The sequence below is a fragment of the Vicugna pacos genome, chromosome 29 (assembly GCF_048564905.1).
Source record: "Vicugna pacos chromosome 29, VicPac4, whole genome shotgun sequence".
Taxonomy (NCBI): domain Eukaryota; kingdom Metazoa; phylum Chordata; class Mammalia; order Artiodactyla; family Camelidae; genus Vicugna; species Vicugna pacos.
The window spans coordinates 2,315,408-2,333,107 of record NC_133015.1 but is presented as its reverse complement, the minus strand read 5'-3'; the positions used below and the strand labels follow the sequence as shown (position 1 = coordinate 2,333,107).

General features: G+C 41.1%; 1 pseudogene; it reads left to right on the top strand.

Annotated features, from left to right (window-relative positions):
• The first annotated feature begins 432 nt into the window (after positions 1–432).
• Positions 433–3,361, top strand: LOC102529834 (R3H domain-containing protein 2 pseudogene; annotated as a pseudogene).
• Positions 3,362–17,700: the final 14,339 nt, after the last annotated feature.

The window sequence follows — 17,700 nt, the reverse complement described above, 5'->3', positions numbered from 1 at the left end:
ATTAAACCAAGGGAACCTTTTTGCTAGAGCCTCTACCCTTAACCTCTTCATTGGTGGGTTTAAAATTGTTTAATGTAACCCACTATAAAAAATATTTTTCACTTTCTTCCCCTTCTGATTTTCCCCCTCCCCTCTTTTTTCCCTTTCCGGGTTTGGTTTCCCACCTTTTTCTCCCCATCTCCCGCCTCCTTCCCAAACCCCTTTCCCCTCCCCCGCCCTGGGGAAACCCCCACCGAGAAGAGCCCGCCCCCAGAAGCGCGCCGCCCCCACCGGCCGCTGGGGCCGAGCCGCAGCCGGGCGATGGGCGCCCTCCCCGCTGCGCCCGCGTGGGGTTAGACTTGCACTTACATGTGATGCCATTCCAGCCCTGGGCTCTTGGAGGCTGAACATGTATTCACGAGTCCGTAGAGGCAGCTGCGTCCTATGAAGAAGATGTCTAACAGTAACACTACTCAAGAGACCCTGGAAATAACGAAAGAATCAGAAAAAAAACTGGTGGGAGAATCTGTAAACAAGAACAAGTTTGTATCTAAGGCTCCAAGCAAGGAAGAAACTGAGAAAGAGAGTGAAGATACCAGTTTGCGTCACGAGACACAGAGGCGGACATCCAACCACGGTCATGCCAGGAAAAGAGCCAAGTCAAGAGCTAAGCTGAGGTTGGTGCGCAGCCTTGCCGTGTGTGAGGAGTCCTCTGCACCATTTACTGATGGGCCACTAGAAGCCCAGGATATAATTCAATTGCACATCAGCTGCCCCTCTGACAAGGAGGAAGAAAAGTCCACTAAGGATGTCTCTAAAAAGGAAGACAAGGATAAAAACAAAGAAAAGGTCCCAAGGAAGATGCTGTCTAGAGACGCCAGCCAAGAATATACGGACTCCACTGGAATAGACCTACATGAATTTCTTGTAAATACACTGAAAAAGAACCCAAGGGACAGAATGATGCTGCTAAATTTAACACAGGAGATTCTGGAATTTATTAATGACAACTACCAGTTCAGGTTCCCACAGATGACCTCATATCACTGGATGCTATCACACCAAGTGGCTGCCTGTTTCAGAATGGACCACAATGTTGATCAAACTGGAAAAGCTGTCATCATCAGCAAAACCAGTAACACAAGAATCTCTGAACAGAGGTTCTCAGAACATATAAAGGGTGAGAAGAATACAGAATTTCAGCAGAGATTATCAAGAGAGATGATGCCAGTATGGACCGAGATGATAACCAGATTGGCCAGAACGGATATCTAAATGACATCAGAGCAAGAGTCTGAGCCTCACCTCAAGCAGCCGCCAGAGCAGCACAGACAGCTAGCTCAAGTCCCTGGAGCCTCGGCCCTGGAGCAGCAGGGACTCTGAGAGCTCCGTCCAGAGCATGCGGGCCCCTGTCACCAAAGCCAGCAACTTCAGTGGAATCTCTCTCCTCACCCGGGGTGACAGCATTGGGAGCAGTAAAGGTGGCAGTGCAGGAAGGCTCTCCAGGCCAGGTATGGCACTTGGTGCCCCAGAAGTGTGCAACTAGGTCACCTCATCCCAGTCTGTCCGGGGCCTTCTTCCTTGTACTGCCCAGCAGCGGCAGCAGCAGCAGCTTCCTGCTCTCCCGCCCACGCCTCAGCAACAACCACCCTTGAATAATCACATGATCTCACAGCCAGTCCCAGCTCTGAAGCCCTCTCCACAGCCTGTTCCGTTCTCGCCAGGCTCCTGTCCCCAAGTCCTTCTGCCAGTCTCTCCGCCCCAGCAGTACAACATGGCAGATGACCTCAGCAACCCCTTTGGACAAATGAGCCTTAGCCGCCAAAGTTCTGCTGAAGCAGCTGACCCATCCTCAGCTCTGTTCCAGCCCCCACTTATCTCCCAGCCCCCTCAGCAGACTGGCTTCATCATGGCTTCTACGGGGCAGCCCCTCCCCACTTCCAGCTATTCCACTTCTAGCCATGCACCACCTACTCCGCCAGTCCTGCCACCCCAGGGCTACATGCAGCCCCCTCAGCAGATCCAGGTTCCTTACTACCCCCTTGGACAGTATCCTAACTCCAACCAGCAATATCGACCTCTCTCTCACCTGGTGGCCTACAGCAGCTGCCTCGGCCATCCCAGCAGCCTGGTTTACAGCCCATGATGCCTAACCAGCAGCAGGCGGCTTACCAAGGCATGATTGGGGTCCAGCAGCCACAGAACCAGGGCCTGCTCAGCAACCAGAGGAGCAGCATTGGGGGCCAGATGCAAGGCCTGGTGGTTCAGTACACTCCACTGCCTTCTTACCAAGTCCCAGTGGGTAATGATTCACAAAAAGTGGTCCAGCCACCTTTCCAGCAACCCATGCTGGTCCCTGCGAGCCAGTCTGTACAGGGGGCCCCAGCAGGGGGCACACCAGTGTACTACAGCATGACCCCACCAGCTCAGCAGAACGGTACGAGCCCTTCTGCAGGGTTTCTGCAGGCTCCTGGTTCTGAGCAGTACCAGATGCCTCAGCTTCCCTCTCCCTGCAGTCTGCCACAGATGCCACAACAGTACTCAGTAGTGTCACCTTCTGGACCAGGTGTGGTGGTCATGCAGCTGAATGTCCCTAGTGGAGCACACGCCCCCCAGAACCCATCCATGGTCCAGTGGAGTCACTGTAAATACTACAACATGGACCAGTGGGGGCAGAAGCCTGGAGACCTGTACAGCCCTGACAGCAGCCCCCAGGCCAACACACAGATGAGCAGTAGCCCTGTCACATCTCCCACCCAGTCTCCAGCACTTTCTTCTGTCACCAGCCTCAGCAGTGTCTGCACAGGACTCAGTCCCCTTCCTGTCCTCACACAGCTCCCCCGGCCTGGGGGGTCTAGCACAGGGTGATGGGCGCTACTCCCTTTTGGACCAGCCATTGCAGTACAATCTGTCCATCTGCCCTCCCTTGCTCCGTGGCCAGTCAGCTTACACGGTGCACCAGGGACAGAGTGGACTGAAGCATGGAAACCAGAGCAAGAGGCGAGCACTCAAGTCTGCCCCCACTGACCTGGGGACAACAGATGTTGTCCTGGGGCGGGTGCTGGAGGTGACAGATCTCCCTGAGGGCATCACCGAGGTGGACAAGCTCTTCACTCAGCTTGCCATGTTCGACACCAAGATCCAGTGGCTCAAGGACGCTCAGGGGCTGCCTGGTGGGGTTGGGGGAGACAGCGGTGGTACTGGCGAGAACAGCTGCCACATGGACTTCGCTGCCTTGTGCACCATCGTGGCTGTGTTCCCCAACCCCCTGGCTGCCCAGAATGCCTCCCTTCGCCTCAACAACTCCGTGAGTCACTTCAAACTTCAAGTGACCAAAAAGAATTATGACCTGAGGATCCTGGAGCGAGCCAGCTCCCAATGAACGGAGGAGGAGAAGGGACCAGCATGGCGTGGGGCGTGGGGCAGGGTGAAGGGGGTCGCGGGGTCCTGATAGGCCACAGAGGCAGAAAGGGAGGTGACAGACACTAAACTGAAGCCTAAGACAGTAGGGATGAAGATGGGAACAGACAGACACGGACACTCTCACTGGACTCTCACTCCTCTGTCAAGGGCCCCCTTTCTCCCTGGTTGGCCCCACGTTGCTTCCCTCTCCTTCCTGTCCTCTTCTATCATTTTTTATCTCTTCTCTCACCACAAAACTCATTTCTTTCATAGTTTTTGGTCAGGTAGAATTGGGAGGATCCCAAACTCCCCTGTTCTCCTATTTCCTTGCCATCCCAAACTCTCCTTTCTTTTTTGGTCTTCATGAATATATTTATATGGACAGAATTAAGAAAAATGAAATTGATTTCCCCTTCCTCTCACCCCACTCTGTCTCCCCAAGCCCCACAGAGTTAAAACTTCGGCCTCCCTCCACCCCCAGAACACTTGTATATTGTTTGTTTGAGGTTTGTGCCACAGTAACAGACACAGTATTTAATTGCACATACAGATGTTTGCTGGGTATATTCACTGTAGATTTTATTTAATCTGATTTTTTGTTTGTTTGGGGGTGCTATTTGGGGAGAGGTTGATTTTGTTTTTAAATATTAAAAAAAATCTGTCACTGGAAGAAAAAAATATATATTTTTCCCTTGTATCCCCTGTACCTCCTCTAAAATTAAATAAACCTAATTACTTCCCCACACATACACACCAAAAACAAACAGAAAAAAAACCAAATCAAATAAAATATTGGATTAAAAGAGTTTTTTTTAAATATTTTCACTATGACCCATAGTAAGAGATGCGTTCTGCAACACAACCCAGAACATGCATTTTATCAATTAAGACTAACTTATAACTTAAGTATATATATTTAAAAAGAAGAAAAAGAAAAAAAGTATATATATATATATATCAATATTTTATCAATTAAAACTTACTTATAACTTAAGAGAGTCACTCTATGTGTAATTGAAACCAAAATTTTATGAAAACATATTTCATGCAATTTACCAATATTTTCTATTGTATTTTATTGTTTAAAATTGCTGGTCACTCCTTCCAAACTGATTTCAATTTCCACTGAGGGTCATGAGCTGAACTTTAAAAAACAAGAGACTACATTTCTTTCCACCACCATAGTAGTTAAATATAATAATGTGTGCGAAACACTTAGCACAATGCCTGACACACACTGTGTACTTAATACAGGGTAGTGATTATTACCGATCTTTTAAACTAGTAGTAACTATGGGAGTCAGGGACACTGAGGGGAAAATCTGACTGGCTGTAGATGAATTTCTTGCCAGTTAGGATCTGTCCCTGGCAGTGAGAGAGGGACTTCCCCCTGTATTTTTAACTTGTGTGTAATGAAAATCCACAATCTAGAAAGAGAATTGGCTTGTGGCTAACTCTGGTTTCCTCTTCTCCACTAGAAAGGGCAACTGACAAGTTGCTGGGTCTCTCTGCTGGAGCCGTAGGAAACCCAGTTTATTCACCTGTGTTTGTAACAGAAAAAGACAAATCTGACTCCATATTCGATCTGTTCCTTTGGCTTTAACCCTGTGCCCTGTTTCCTAGCTTAGTCTTGCTAGCTCTGCACTCTCGTAAAGATAACAAGTTGCAGAACAGAGAATAACATTTGTTTTGTTGGAGGTTTCCAGGGATACCATGACCTGACCCACGTGGATGGCTGCAAGAACAAAGAATGCCTGCAGCTTCCTTGGCTCATGGCCTCTTCCTCCATCTTCAAAGACTGCAACAGTAGGCTAAGTCTTTCTCACATCAAATCATTCTTAACTCTGACACTGACTCTGTGGTCTCATTTTCTTCCCTTAATCTTCTGTCTTCCTCTTCAATTTTTAAAGGACTCTTGTGATTACATTGGATGTACCTGAATAATCCAGGAAAAATTCCCTATTTTAAGACTTTTAATTTAACCACATCTGCAAAGTCCCTTTTGCCATGTGAGGTAACATTCAGAGGCTCTGGGAATTAGGATGTGGACATTGACGTGGGGGAGGGGCAGCTATTCTGCCTAACACAGGAGACAAATAGCACAAACTAGCAAATACAATATAACAACAACAACAGCAACATAGGACATTTATTGATCATTTACTCTACAGCAGGAGTTGTGCTGAGTGCTTTACTTGCCTCAGTTTACTTTCCTGTCTAGAGACCAAGGCTCCAAGAAATAAAGCAAATTGCCTGAAGTCATACAGATAGTGTCAAACCCATGTCTGCCTGGACTTCAAAGATCATGCTCTCAACCACTTCACTAAATAAATAAGTACTAGATGTATGAACATTTTGTGGTTTGCAATTTCTTCCCAGCGTGTACTCCTTTTTCTCTTTTCCCTTAGGGACCTCATTTTGAAAGGTTTATTCTGTTGATTTTTTTTTTCATTAGTCAAAGATAACTGTAACTTCTGATAGCTCTGAGCTAATCTCTTTGCCTCTTTTTGGATTTATATAGTTTCAGACAAATAATGAGATTAAAGGAGAATAAATAAAAAGTTGAGGCTTTGAAAGAAAGGTAAATAAATTTAACCAGACAGGAAAATACAGAAGCTGGAAACTTTCTGAGCAGCAGTTCTTGGGCTTGGGGAGGTTACTCAGGTAGAACAAAGAGCAAGAAAGGAGGAAGTAAGAGACTGGCAACTGTGATTCCGGGAGGGGGAATTGGGTGGCTGGAGGCATGGAAAGAGGTCGAAGCTAACTTTTCACTCTATCCCCTTTTGATTCTTCTAAATTGTATATGATGCACGTGTACAAGCTAATGGAATATGCAGATCCACATATGTGGTATGTATCATATATAAATGTAATATTATAGATAGCCATGTATATAAGGCTAACATTACTGACACAGAATACCATGCAGTAAAACTAGGCATCTACTTTTAGTACAATTAAGAGCTCAGTATAAACCATTCCTCAGTTCTTCCCCCTCCTTATCTCACCCGTGCCCCAAGTAAAGCTACTTCAGCAATTTTCTCATTGGCTTAAAAAATTGCTCCTTGGTTTCTGGCCACCTACCTTATCCTAGAGCATCAACTCCAGGTTGGGCCAGGGCCCAAGCATTTTACATTACTCTTACATGTTTGCCCAACTTAGACGAGAACTTACTTCAGAACTGACTCAGAAATCTCAAAGGATACTGCCATTCACCGCCAGAATCAATGATCAGTAATAAATCCATAAGGCCTACACATCTTAACCCAGCTCAGGGCCCTGAATCAGACAATGCCTGCCCACTGGCCTCATCCCCACACCGTAGGCTCCACTTTATCACCAGTGTATTTGCATCAATATTCCTCTATTCAAATTAGCATGCAGTTCAAAGGGAATTTTCATCTCATAGTTCAACAGGCATCCTATTGTTACCCACTTGTTCTGTTTTGTAAGAGCTAACTAATGAAATAATTCCATCAATGTTTTTGTGAAAAGATGTTGAGTTTAGCACTTTCTGAATAATCAATGCTGTATTTGTAGCATTAGAAAGCCCAGTGGTCAAAGCAGGCGCTCCTAATGCCTAGGCACCCAGTCTGTTGCATTAGTGCTGAGCGGTACCTGAGGCATATGGAGAACTCGATAATTCTTTAAATGTTTTGAAGTTCAGGAAGAGTTGCATTGGAAGACAATTACTATTTTTTGTTGTTGTTATTCATTTTATTTTCTGTAATTTTTTTATTGAATTATAGTCAGTTTACAATTTTGTGTCAATTTCTGGTGTAGAGCACAATTCTTCAGTCATACATAAATATACATATATTCATTTTCATGTTTTTTCGTCATGAGCTAAAAAAAAAGATGATTTCTCAATCATATTGTGACTTTACTCCATTCAAAGCCACAATGTCAAGTTCCTAAAGACAGTTTAGAAGCTACAGACGATGACTATATAAACAAGCGCAAGTTCCAGCAGGTCGAGGAGAGCTAAGCCAAAAGTGACGGGCATGGCTAGATCCTAAAAGCCAGTTTGGTTACTCATTACACATTTTTGCCAGTTTTCATTGTAAGATGTGCAAGCATGTGTAAGATGACATGCTATGTTGTGTGAATGAAAATGTTTCATGTAACTAATTGATCTGCCTGTCTTATGTTAGTCAGTGGAGAAATATTTATTGAGCTCAACACAGAAGAGTAATTTTAGAAACCACGTTAGCAGGAAAACAGCCAAGGGTGGAGAAAGTGCTAAGCCTCTAAAAACCGTCCTCTTTTCTCTTGAAACTCCTGGAAGGCAGGAAATGCCTGTGTTTTTCCATTTGTGCCCAGCACAATGTACACCTTCAAGTGACACACAGGAAAAAAGAAAACCTTAGGGAAGAGTCGCTATTCAGAACTGAAATTAATTAATGTGTCACAGTTCATAAAGCACTTCCACATGTGTTCTCTCATTCATTCTTCCCATAACCCTTATGAGTGAGAAAAGCAAGTTTCAGTAAGGATAAACAACGTGGGTAATAAAACAGAGGCTGGGGTTGAAACCAAGCGTGATGCTATCAACACGGTTTTATATGTGTGATTAAGCCAAGCACAGATCATGCAGGTTTTTAGAGCCTTTGCTATCTACCCACAAACTATAGATGTAGATATTACAAACTCATATTACAGTACCTGGCTCTTCAAACCTCTTATTGTCCCAGAATGTAGCCGGGTACAGACTTCATTCAGCATGGCATTACTCCTTTGCAGCCTGCAGACCCACCAGTGGTCCTAAAAGACATGGTTCTCATTCTTGGACTTTGTAGCCCTCTCTAACCTGTACCCAAAAGTCTCAGGGGACAACTTTCCTCCTATCTGTAATACTAGAAAGGTAAAAGAAAAAGCAAATTATAATCAATGGAATTATTTCTATAAAGTTTGGATTATTTCTAACAGAAACCATTGTTAAAGATACATCAAATACTTTAACATTGCTAGACTGGACTTATTTAAAAGATTCCCTTGCTCACATATAAAATAACTTTTCATATAATAGTGTATTGAACTGTATCAGATCATTCACACCCATCTCTCAGTACTCTATGTGTGTCTGTGCATGTATTGCTTAAAAATATATACACCTTAGCTTACAATCTGAGAGGGACAGATGGAGAAAATGATTTTGAGTTCTGAAGACATTTTAAAAAGCAAAATATCCTGCTAAATTCAGGGGCTAAAATTTTTAAATGCAGGCCCAGCTACTAGTAACCTGTCTTTCTACATTCTTGGAAACCTGCCAGGTAAAATGTCAAAAGCAAATGGAATTTCCCAGGAAATGTCTCTTAATAATAAACTTCTGTCCAGCACTGTTTTCTGTAGCTGGGAAATCCCCTCTTGCCACTGTATTCCTCTGCTGAGTCATTATATAAAGTGAAACCGAAAATGAAATATCCTACTGATAGAGTGAGCAGTTTCTGGAAAGAATATAAGCTTAATTCAAATAGATCTGTGCAGGAACCCTGCCTCTGTGATTTATACACTGTGTGACGTTGGCCGATTTGCCTTACCTCTCTTACTTTTCATTAAATTACCATTTATGGTCCTCTCCCCTAATATCCAGGGTGCCCCAGACTTCCCTATCAGGACGCTTATCATACTCTACTGTAATTGCCATGTTCAGGTTTCTACCTCCCTTAGAACACTAAAAGCATTTTAAGAACAGAGATCATACATATTTTGCTTTTCTTGTGTTTCTAGCACCTAGCATTACGGTGCATAATATTTGTTAAATTTATTTGTTGTCTGGAGGGAGGTGGACTGGAGGTCTGAAGAATCAGGAAGGCTTACTTAGCATTTATATTCCTTTTTATAATTCTTGAATGTTTTACCATGCTAATTTGGTATATGTATTTCTTTTTTGAAAAGATCGTATTTACATGAAGAGAAGAAAGATAAGACGTTTCTTGTAAGTAAATATTAGACAATGGAATAGTAGGCACTGAATACTTACTTTAATAGGGATCAAAGTATCTCAGTTTAAGGAAAATCATTTTCTCTGTCTTCTTCTACATAATAAACCATATGTGTAACTTGAGAATTAAAGTGCAATTTCATTTGGATGTAGTTTTTTTATTATTATGAAAAATTGATAGTCCAGCCAATTCTATCTTAAATCCAAAACTTCCCAGTTAAAGTTAGATAGAGGACAGTTGCAAGAGGGAAGCTTCCTTGGGCCTTTTGCCTAATGCTCTGGTCAGCTAATCAGAGCTTTAAAAATATGCTACTAGTTTTCCTTCTTTCACCACTTTTACTTGTGTGTGTAGATCTATCAGGGCACCTCATCAGCAGGAGGCTGGGGGATTGAGGCAGGATGTGGCTAATCCTGAGTACCTTGGTCGAATGCCATCAAATAGCACCACAATACCTCCATCCACTACCAATTTGAACTTTTTAGCAAGCAATTTTCTCTGCATGGAGTATTTCTGAAGATTTTAGCTCCTGATCATCTTACTCTGAATGACCTTTTTAAATCTTTTAATCTTCCCAAAGGACTTTTGTTTCTTTAGCCACATAATTCAGATCATGCTGATGTAAAATGATCTGAGTCAGAATTAATATATCAGTCGCATATTTTCTGCCTGATTGTTCTCTATATTACCAATTTTAAAGGCTTAACAACATGATTTGTTTCAATGAGCAGACAAAATGAGCAATTTGCCCATGCTTTAACCTCAAAGGTAAAGGAAAAATTTCCTGAAGTTTTACTACCTAAGTGAAAAATATTTTCCAGGTACTAATTTATCTGGTTAATTAATGAAGAGACGTCTTCAGTATTTACCTCTAGATTCTGACCCTGTTTTGTTCTGGTCCACATTTTGGTTCAGTTGAAAACACAGAAGGGGAAAAAAAACAGCATCTACTGAAAGCGTGCCTTATACTAAACACTACACACAAATTATCTTATTTCATATTTACAGTATTAGTTAAAGCAAAATCTTCACAGAGGGAGAAAGTAGGGTTCAAAGAAGTTAAGCAGGCTGCCAAAGTCACAGTTCATAAATGATGAAGCAGAAGTCTGAAGTCAGGTATGTATTATTCATATATATATATATATATATATATATATATATATATATATATATACACATACACAGGTATTGTATTATTCTGAACATTGTGCTTTCTGGAAAAGACAACCAATATAGCAAAATACAGATTTAAGAGAATCATGAAAGGCTAGAGGAATGGACCTACAGAAATATGGAAAAAAACTTAATATGATTGAATCCAAAAATTAAACATGAGTCTATAAATGAGGTATCACTACACACTTACTAGATAAGCAAAATAAAACCCAATGGCAATACTAAATGCTGGTAAGAATGCAGAGAAAGGCAATCTCTCACATATTGCATACTTCGTTCTGAAAAATAGTGTAATAGTTCCTTACCATGTGACCCAGCAATTACAGCCCTGGACATTCATCTCAGAGAAACTCAAGTATATGTCCACACAAAAAACTGTACATAATTGTTCATAGCAGTTTTATTTGTAATAACCAGAACCTGGAAACAACTAAAATGTCCTTCAGTAGTTAAATTGTTCAACAACTTTGGTACACTTTTACCATGGAATACTATCCATTATTAAGAAAAGAATCAGCAAGATGTGGTGTATATTTACAACAGAGTACAACTCGGCCATAAAAAAGAATGAAATAATGTCATTTGCAACAATGCGGATGGACTTAGAGGTTATCATACTAAGAAAAAGTCAGACAGAGAAAGACAAATATCACATGATATCACTTATATGTGGAATCTAAGATATGATACAAATCAACTCATTTACAGAACACAAACACTCACAGACATAGAAAACAAACTTATGGTTATCAAAGAAGAAAGGGATAAATTAGGAGTTTTGGATTAGCAGATAAAAACTATTATATACAAAATAAACAAGATCCTACTGTATAACACAGGGAACTATAGTCAATATCTTATAATAAACTATAATGGAAAAGAAAAAAGAAGAATCAGTCATTGATACAAGAATAAAACTTGGGTGGACCTCAATGAACAAAACCAATCTCATAATATCACATACTTTAACTAACATAACATTCTTAAATAACAAAATTACAGAAATGGAAAACAGATTGATGGTTGTCAGGGGTTAATGATACTGGAGGGTAGGAGGGCAATTTTTGAGGTGATGGAATAATTCTGTATGTTAACTGAGTTGGTAGCACATGGAAAAACTGCACAGAACTCTGTACACATATTGGAGGAATTACAGGTTTTGGTATTGTATTATAATTCTGTAAGATGCAATCATTGGGGGAAACTGAGTGAAGGATATGTGTAATCTCTCTGTACTATTTTTTCAACTTTCTGTGAATCTACTATTATCTCCAAATTAAAAATTTTTAAGTTGTACCTGAGTGTGTTAGTTTCTTGGGGCTGCCATAACAAAGAACCACACACTCGGTGGTTTGAACAATGGAAATTTATTGTCTCACAGTTCTGGAGGCTGGAAGCCTGAAATCAAGATGTTAACAGTCAGTTCCTTCTGAGGGCTATGAGAATCCATTCCATCCTTCTCTTCCAGCTTCTGATAGCCTCCGGCGTTCCTTGGCTCGTAGTTGGCTTTCTCCCCACGTCTTCACAATATCTTCCCCTAAAGCTTGATTGTCTCTATGTCCAATTTCCCTTTCTTATAGAGACATTAGTCATATTGGATTAGGCCTCATCCTAATGACCTCATCTTAACTTCACCAACTACAAAGACCTTGTTTTCCAATATGGTCATAGTCACAGGTACTGGAGGGTAAAGACTTCAACACCTTTTTGAGTATACAATTCAACCCCTAATGTAATAGAAAATAAATCTGACTCCATATTAGATCTGTTCTTTTGGCTTTAACCCTGTACTCTGTCTCCTAGACTGTTTTGCTAGCTCTGCACCTTTTGTAAAAGAATGTTGCCTATAACCTGACATATACAGGAGAGCCTATTCTCAAGGCTCTGACCTTTAAGGATATTAACACTTCGCATTCATACAAAGATAACAAGTTACAGAATAGAAAATAACATTTGTTTTGTTGGAAGTTTACGGGTCCACCATGATCTGACCCACATGGACAGCTATAAGAACACAGGATTCCAGGAACAAAGAATTCCTACACCAAGAAGTTTGCAACAACCAATCACACCCCCTCCCCTTTTTAGTATAAAAGGAGCCTGAATGCTGACTTGGGAAGGTGGTTCTCCAGGACGTTAGTCTGCCATCTTCTTGGTCTGTCAGCTTTCCAAATAGTCATTATTCCTTGCCCCAACACCTCGTCTCCCAATTTATTGGCCTGTTGCATGGCGAGCAGAATGAGATTCGACTTGGTAAGAAGACTATGTTAGATTTCAAGTATGTCATTTCAAGCTGCTGTGTCCCTAAAGTGGCACATGCAGGTAAAAACAACCTTTATTCTCAGTAAATGGAAAAATATATCTTAATATGATTTTACAAAATTTCAAATAGATGAATTCAACATATAAATGTGATGTTTGTTTTTTTTAGTCTAATTTGCATTATTATTCTCATTTTGTTTTGTTTCTCATTTAGTTGATGTATTTCAGCATCAGTATTCCTTAAGCGTTCTGTCTTTAGCCATTCATTATAGGCATTAATTAAACAATATAAATATGACTAAGAATACATATTTTTAACATGTATAACAGTGAAACTCATAAAACCTAAAGTTTTGAGGTTTTGATAAACAAACTGAAGCCAAATATTTAAAAGGTTTGCTATAATAAAAAGAATTTTAACATTTAAATGAGTTTAGAAGCACCAAACTCCAGGAACCAGCAGACCAACACTGTACTATCTATCTCAAAAAGAAATAAAGGCAGGTATGTGGAGAAATAACACTTCCATTTGCCTGCAGAAAAAAAAAAAAAAAGAACAACTTCAGTGAACAGCAATTCAATAATACAAACCAAAAACGACAAAATGAACATAGCACTTTGGTCCAGCAATTCAGGCTTCTGGACTTACATACGTAGATATACTTGCTCATGTATGAAATGACATATGTAAAGATTATTTATTGCAGCATTATTTGTAATAGCAAATTGTGGAAACCCTCTAAGTGAGATAGGCTGGGACCTGGGACCTGGGACCCTGGGCTGCAATGCTTGCACCTGGACCAAATAACAGAAACAAAGAAATTATAAAGGACTAAAAATAACTGTGCATGAGCAGTTAGGGTGCAGGTGGGGTTAGTTATGAACAATAAGATACAAAATGATCAAAAACGCAACAGCCACTTTTGAGGTGTTAGAAGCAAAAGCAGGGTACCCTGAGCAGAAGTAAGAGACTGTGCATGATCCCTGCACACAGCATGACCAAGGGGTGGGCAGAGCACTTAAGCCACCCCTCCAGCCCGATCCCCAGACCCCCGCTACTTCCACCCCATTAAAGAGAACAGCTCACCTTCCCACCTAGAAAGTGAGCAAGGGAACGTGTTACTTGTTTCTGATCCCTCATGCTGGAAGTCCCAATAAAGCTTTGCATGAATTTCTTGTCTCTCTTTTCAATTTCCATTGATTAAGGAGGCCAGGAACCCTGGTTGGTCACATAAGTGTCCACCAATAGGAGGTAAATTATGGTATATCCATTATTTTAAAAAACAAAAGATATGGAGTTAACTTCTTACGCATTCATATGGAAAGATACCCAAGAGAGGCTGCTAAGTAAAAGACAGGCAAGGTAAACAGGCTTATAGTACCATATTAATTACAAAGAAGTAAGAGACAGTGTATATCTCCATATATTTATTTTATATTTAAACCTATGAACTTTTTATTGAAATATAACATATACATACAGAAAAGTTCACATTGTAGAACCTCAAAGAATTTCATAATGGAATATACCTATGTAACTTGCACCTAGCGTCTAGGTCCTAGATCAAGAAACAACATTATTATCACCCCAGAAACCTCTTCATGTTCCATTTAATCACTGTGTCCACCCTACAAGAGTAGCCATTATTCTGATTCTAAAAGCATGGGTTAGTTTTGCTTATTTTTGTGCTTAATAGAAATTGACTCATAAAATGTACACTCTTCTGTGTCTAGCTTTTTTTATCCAATATTTTATTTGTGTGATTCATCAATATTATACTGTTCCATATCATTACTATTTAGTATTCCATTGTGTATATGGGCCACAAATTATTTACCCATTCTACTATTTATGGATATTTGGGTAATTTCCAGTTTGAAGCATAAAATAGCACTACTATGAACATTCTAGTATATGCACATGCATGTCCACACACCTAGGAAAGGAATTGCTGAGTCATAGGACCTGCATGTCTGCAATTTTAATAGGTACTGCCACGCACTTTGTAACATTGGTTGTACCAGCTGACACTCCCACCAGCAAAGTACAGGAATTCCAATTGCTACAAGACCACATCCACACTTGATGCATTCTCTTGTTTGGCCTTTTTTTTGTTTGTTTTTAATTTTAGTTATTCTTGTATTCGTGTAGTGATATTGCACTGTGGTTTTAATTTGCAATTCTCTGATAATTAATGATGTCAAGCATTTTTCACCCTCACTCGCTATTTCTATGTTGATGTTACTTTCAGTGAGGTATCTAGGTTTTCTATTTTTCTATTGGATTATCTGTCTTTTATACTTTTAAATTTTGAAACATGAATATAATACCTATTTTTAAGTAAATTTAAAAGTAATGTAATTAAAATATAAATTTTATAGAGTTCTATGATGCATGTTCTGAATACTAGTGTTTCAGAAGCTCTGAAAATTCTTAAACTTTTCACCACCACAGAACACTTTGGAGAAATGCTTTTTCTATTCTTGTATAATTTTTATTTTTTATGGAATTAATAATTGCCTCCCTTTTTTCATTTGCTTAATTTTTTTGAGTTCTCTCTCCAATTTTATCATGTATTTCATTAGATCTATCAAATACCTATCAATATAACTATCCAAATACTCAAATCATTTTAACTAGTCTTTTTTCTTGGACTCTGCCATCTTCCTGCTGAGGTGAAAATGGACAGCTCTCTAAATCCATTACATATCTTTAATCCTGGGATTTCTCTTCCCATTCTCCTGGTCCTGTTTTCTGGATCCCATGTCTTTCTCTTTCTTGACTTACTCTCATGTTTTGTTGGAGCACATTCTCTCGTAGCTTCCTTAAAAAAGAAAAAAAGGGGATGGATGGTGGATAGGAAATAAATGTTGGCATCCTTGTATATGTGAAAATATTTTTATTCCACTCTTGTAACTTGATGGATAGTTTGATTATGGAATTTGAGGTTGGAAGTTATTGCCCTTCAAACTTGAAGAAATTTCACTGCAGTGTTTTAGCATAAAAGTGTTACTATCGAGAAATCTAGTGCCATTCTAATTCTCATCCATGTATTGCTTCTTCCCTTGAAAATTTTTAGAATCTTCTCTTTAGTCTTAGTGTTCTGATCTTTTTAATGACATGCTTTAATACAGGTCTTATTTCATTCACTGCAGGTAGCTGGTGGGCCATTTCAATATGAAGACCTTTGTTCTCTGGTCCTGGCAAATTTTCTTGAGTTATTATTTTGATCATTTCCTCCCTACTTACTTTTTGCTCTCTTTTTCTGGAACTCTTCGTTTGTTAACTGATGAGATGAATGAATGAGTAGGGAAAGTTTTCTCAGCACTTTTTGTAGTAAAAAGCTTAAGCAATAAAGCACAGATTATCAGACCATATCTTTAAAGCTAAGCATTTTATTTTAAACGATCAAAATTTAAAACACACTCTTTCATTACAACTTCCCTTCATTGTAAAATGTAACATTGCTACTCTCATTTCAGATAACTCAAAAATATAGGATGCATTGATTCTCTATAGGCAGAAATCCCCCTCTGCGGGCAGAAGTAAGTCAAGCATTCCTTATTATTGTTGCCTTAGAATTCATTAAATGCTTCATATTGACTTGGTATTGCATAATATTTGCACTCACACTCTAGAAAATGGTCATTTCAGGGGAAAGGTGTCTGTTTAAGGTAAAAAGATGAAGAGATGTTGGTAGTTTTTTGGTTTTGTTTTGTTTTGGTGTTAAACACTGACTGCATTCTTCCCAGGTCTACAAGAAAGAAATTTTTGCAGTCTTACCTGGCATCACAAGGATGGACTATCTCAAGGTTATTTTTCAATCTCTGTCTAAAATTATGGATTTCAGAGAGAAGGGAGGAAAATGGATCCTTAGCAGAGGAGCACTCAACTGGAACTAACATCTGAACTTTTTGACAGGGCTAAACTCTGTTGACTGAAACAAATGCACAGCCTAGAAATTGAGAGTTCTGTTTTATTTGGCAGGAGGATTCAAGCTGGGATGACAGCCTCTCAGATCTCCCTGAGGGGCTGCTCCCAAGAGGTAGGGGAGGATCTAGGATATACAGGAGCTTTACAACAAAGACCAGGTAGTTGGAACATTAAAAGTTTACTTGTTAACTGAAGGAAATCAGACATCTCAAGTTAAAGAATTTAGCGCTTTTCTATGCATGAGAGGAAGCAAACATTTGGGCTCATTGAATTCATTCCTTTAACAAGCACCTAGCTATGTAGGGCCGGTGTCCTGTCCTTTCTTATTCTGAGTCCCCTCAGAGGGAACCACTGTGAGTGGCTGCAGAGGCCGGGCTGCAGGCTTGTCTTTACTGGGGGGTGGCGGCAGCCACTGATGACTTGATGGCTTCAGCATTCTTTGTTCACTGGTTTGGTTTGCAGAATTTTTTTGTTCACAGCTCTGACAGGGTTTATCATCCACCCTGTCAGGACTAACGCATCTGGAAGTGCGGGGACACTGGAGCCCAGATAGGCACCGGAGCTTAGCACTGGGCTCACCAAGGGCGTCTTTCTGCCCAGGGGCGGAGCCGGTACTCGCTGGCCCCCTTGCCACCCCGCCAGCCCCCGATGGCCCCTCCTGGGAAAGCCCCGGCCCAGAGGAGATTTCTCTCCTCGGTGAGAGCTTGCTGGCCAGGTAGGAGGCTGCTGAGAGCAACTTTCCTCCAAAGAAAACTTTTCCAAATCTAGCGGAGGGGTGGAGAAGACCAAGTGGGCGCCCCTGGCTCCCTTCCGCACCTGGGAGCCCCGCGAGCGCGGGGACAGATCGCCGGGGCCGCGCCACCAGGCGGAGACCCCGTCCTCGGGCCAGGCAGGAGCCGCTGGGAGGACCGCGGGCCCGGGGCCCCCGTGCCCGCCCCGGCGGCCACCGCTGACGTCGCCTGGGAAGGCGGGGGAGGGAGGAGCTCGGCCGGGCGGGCCCTGGGG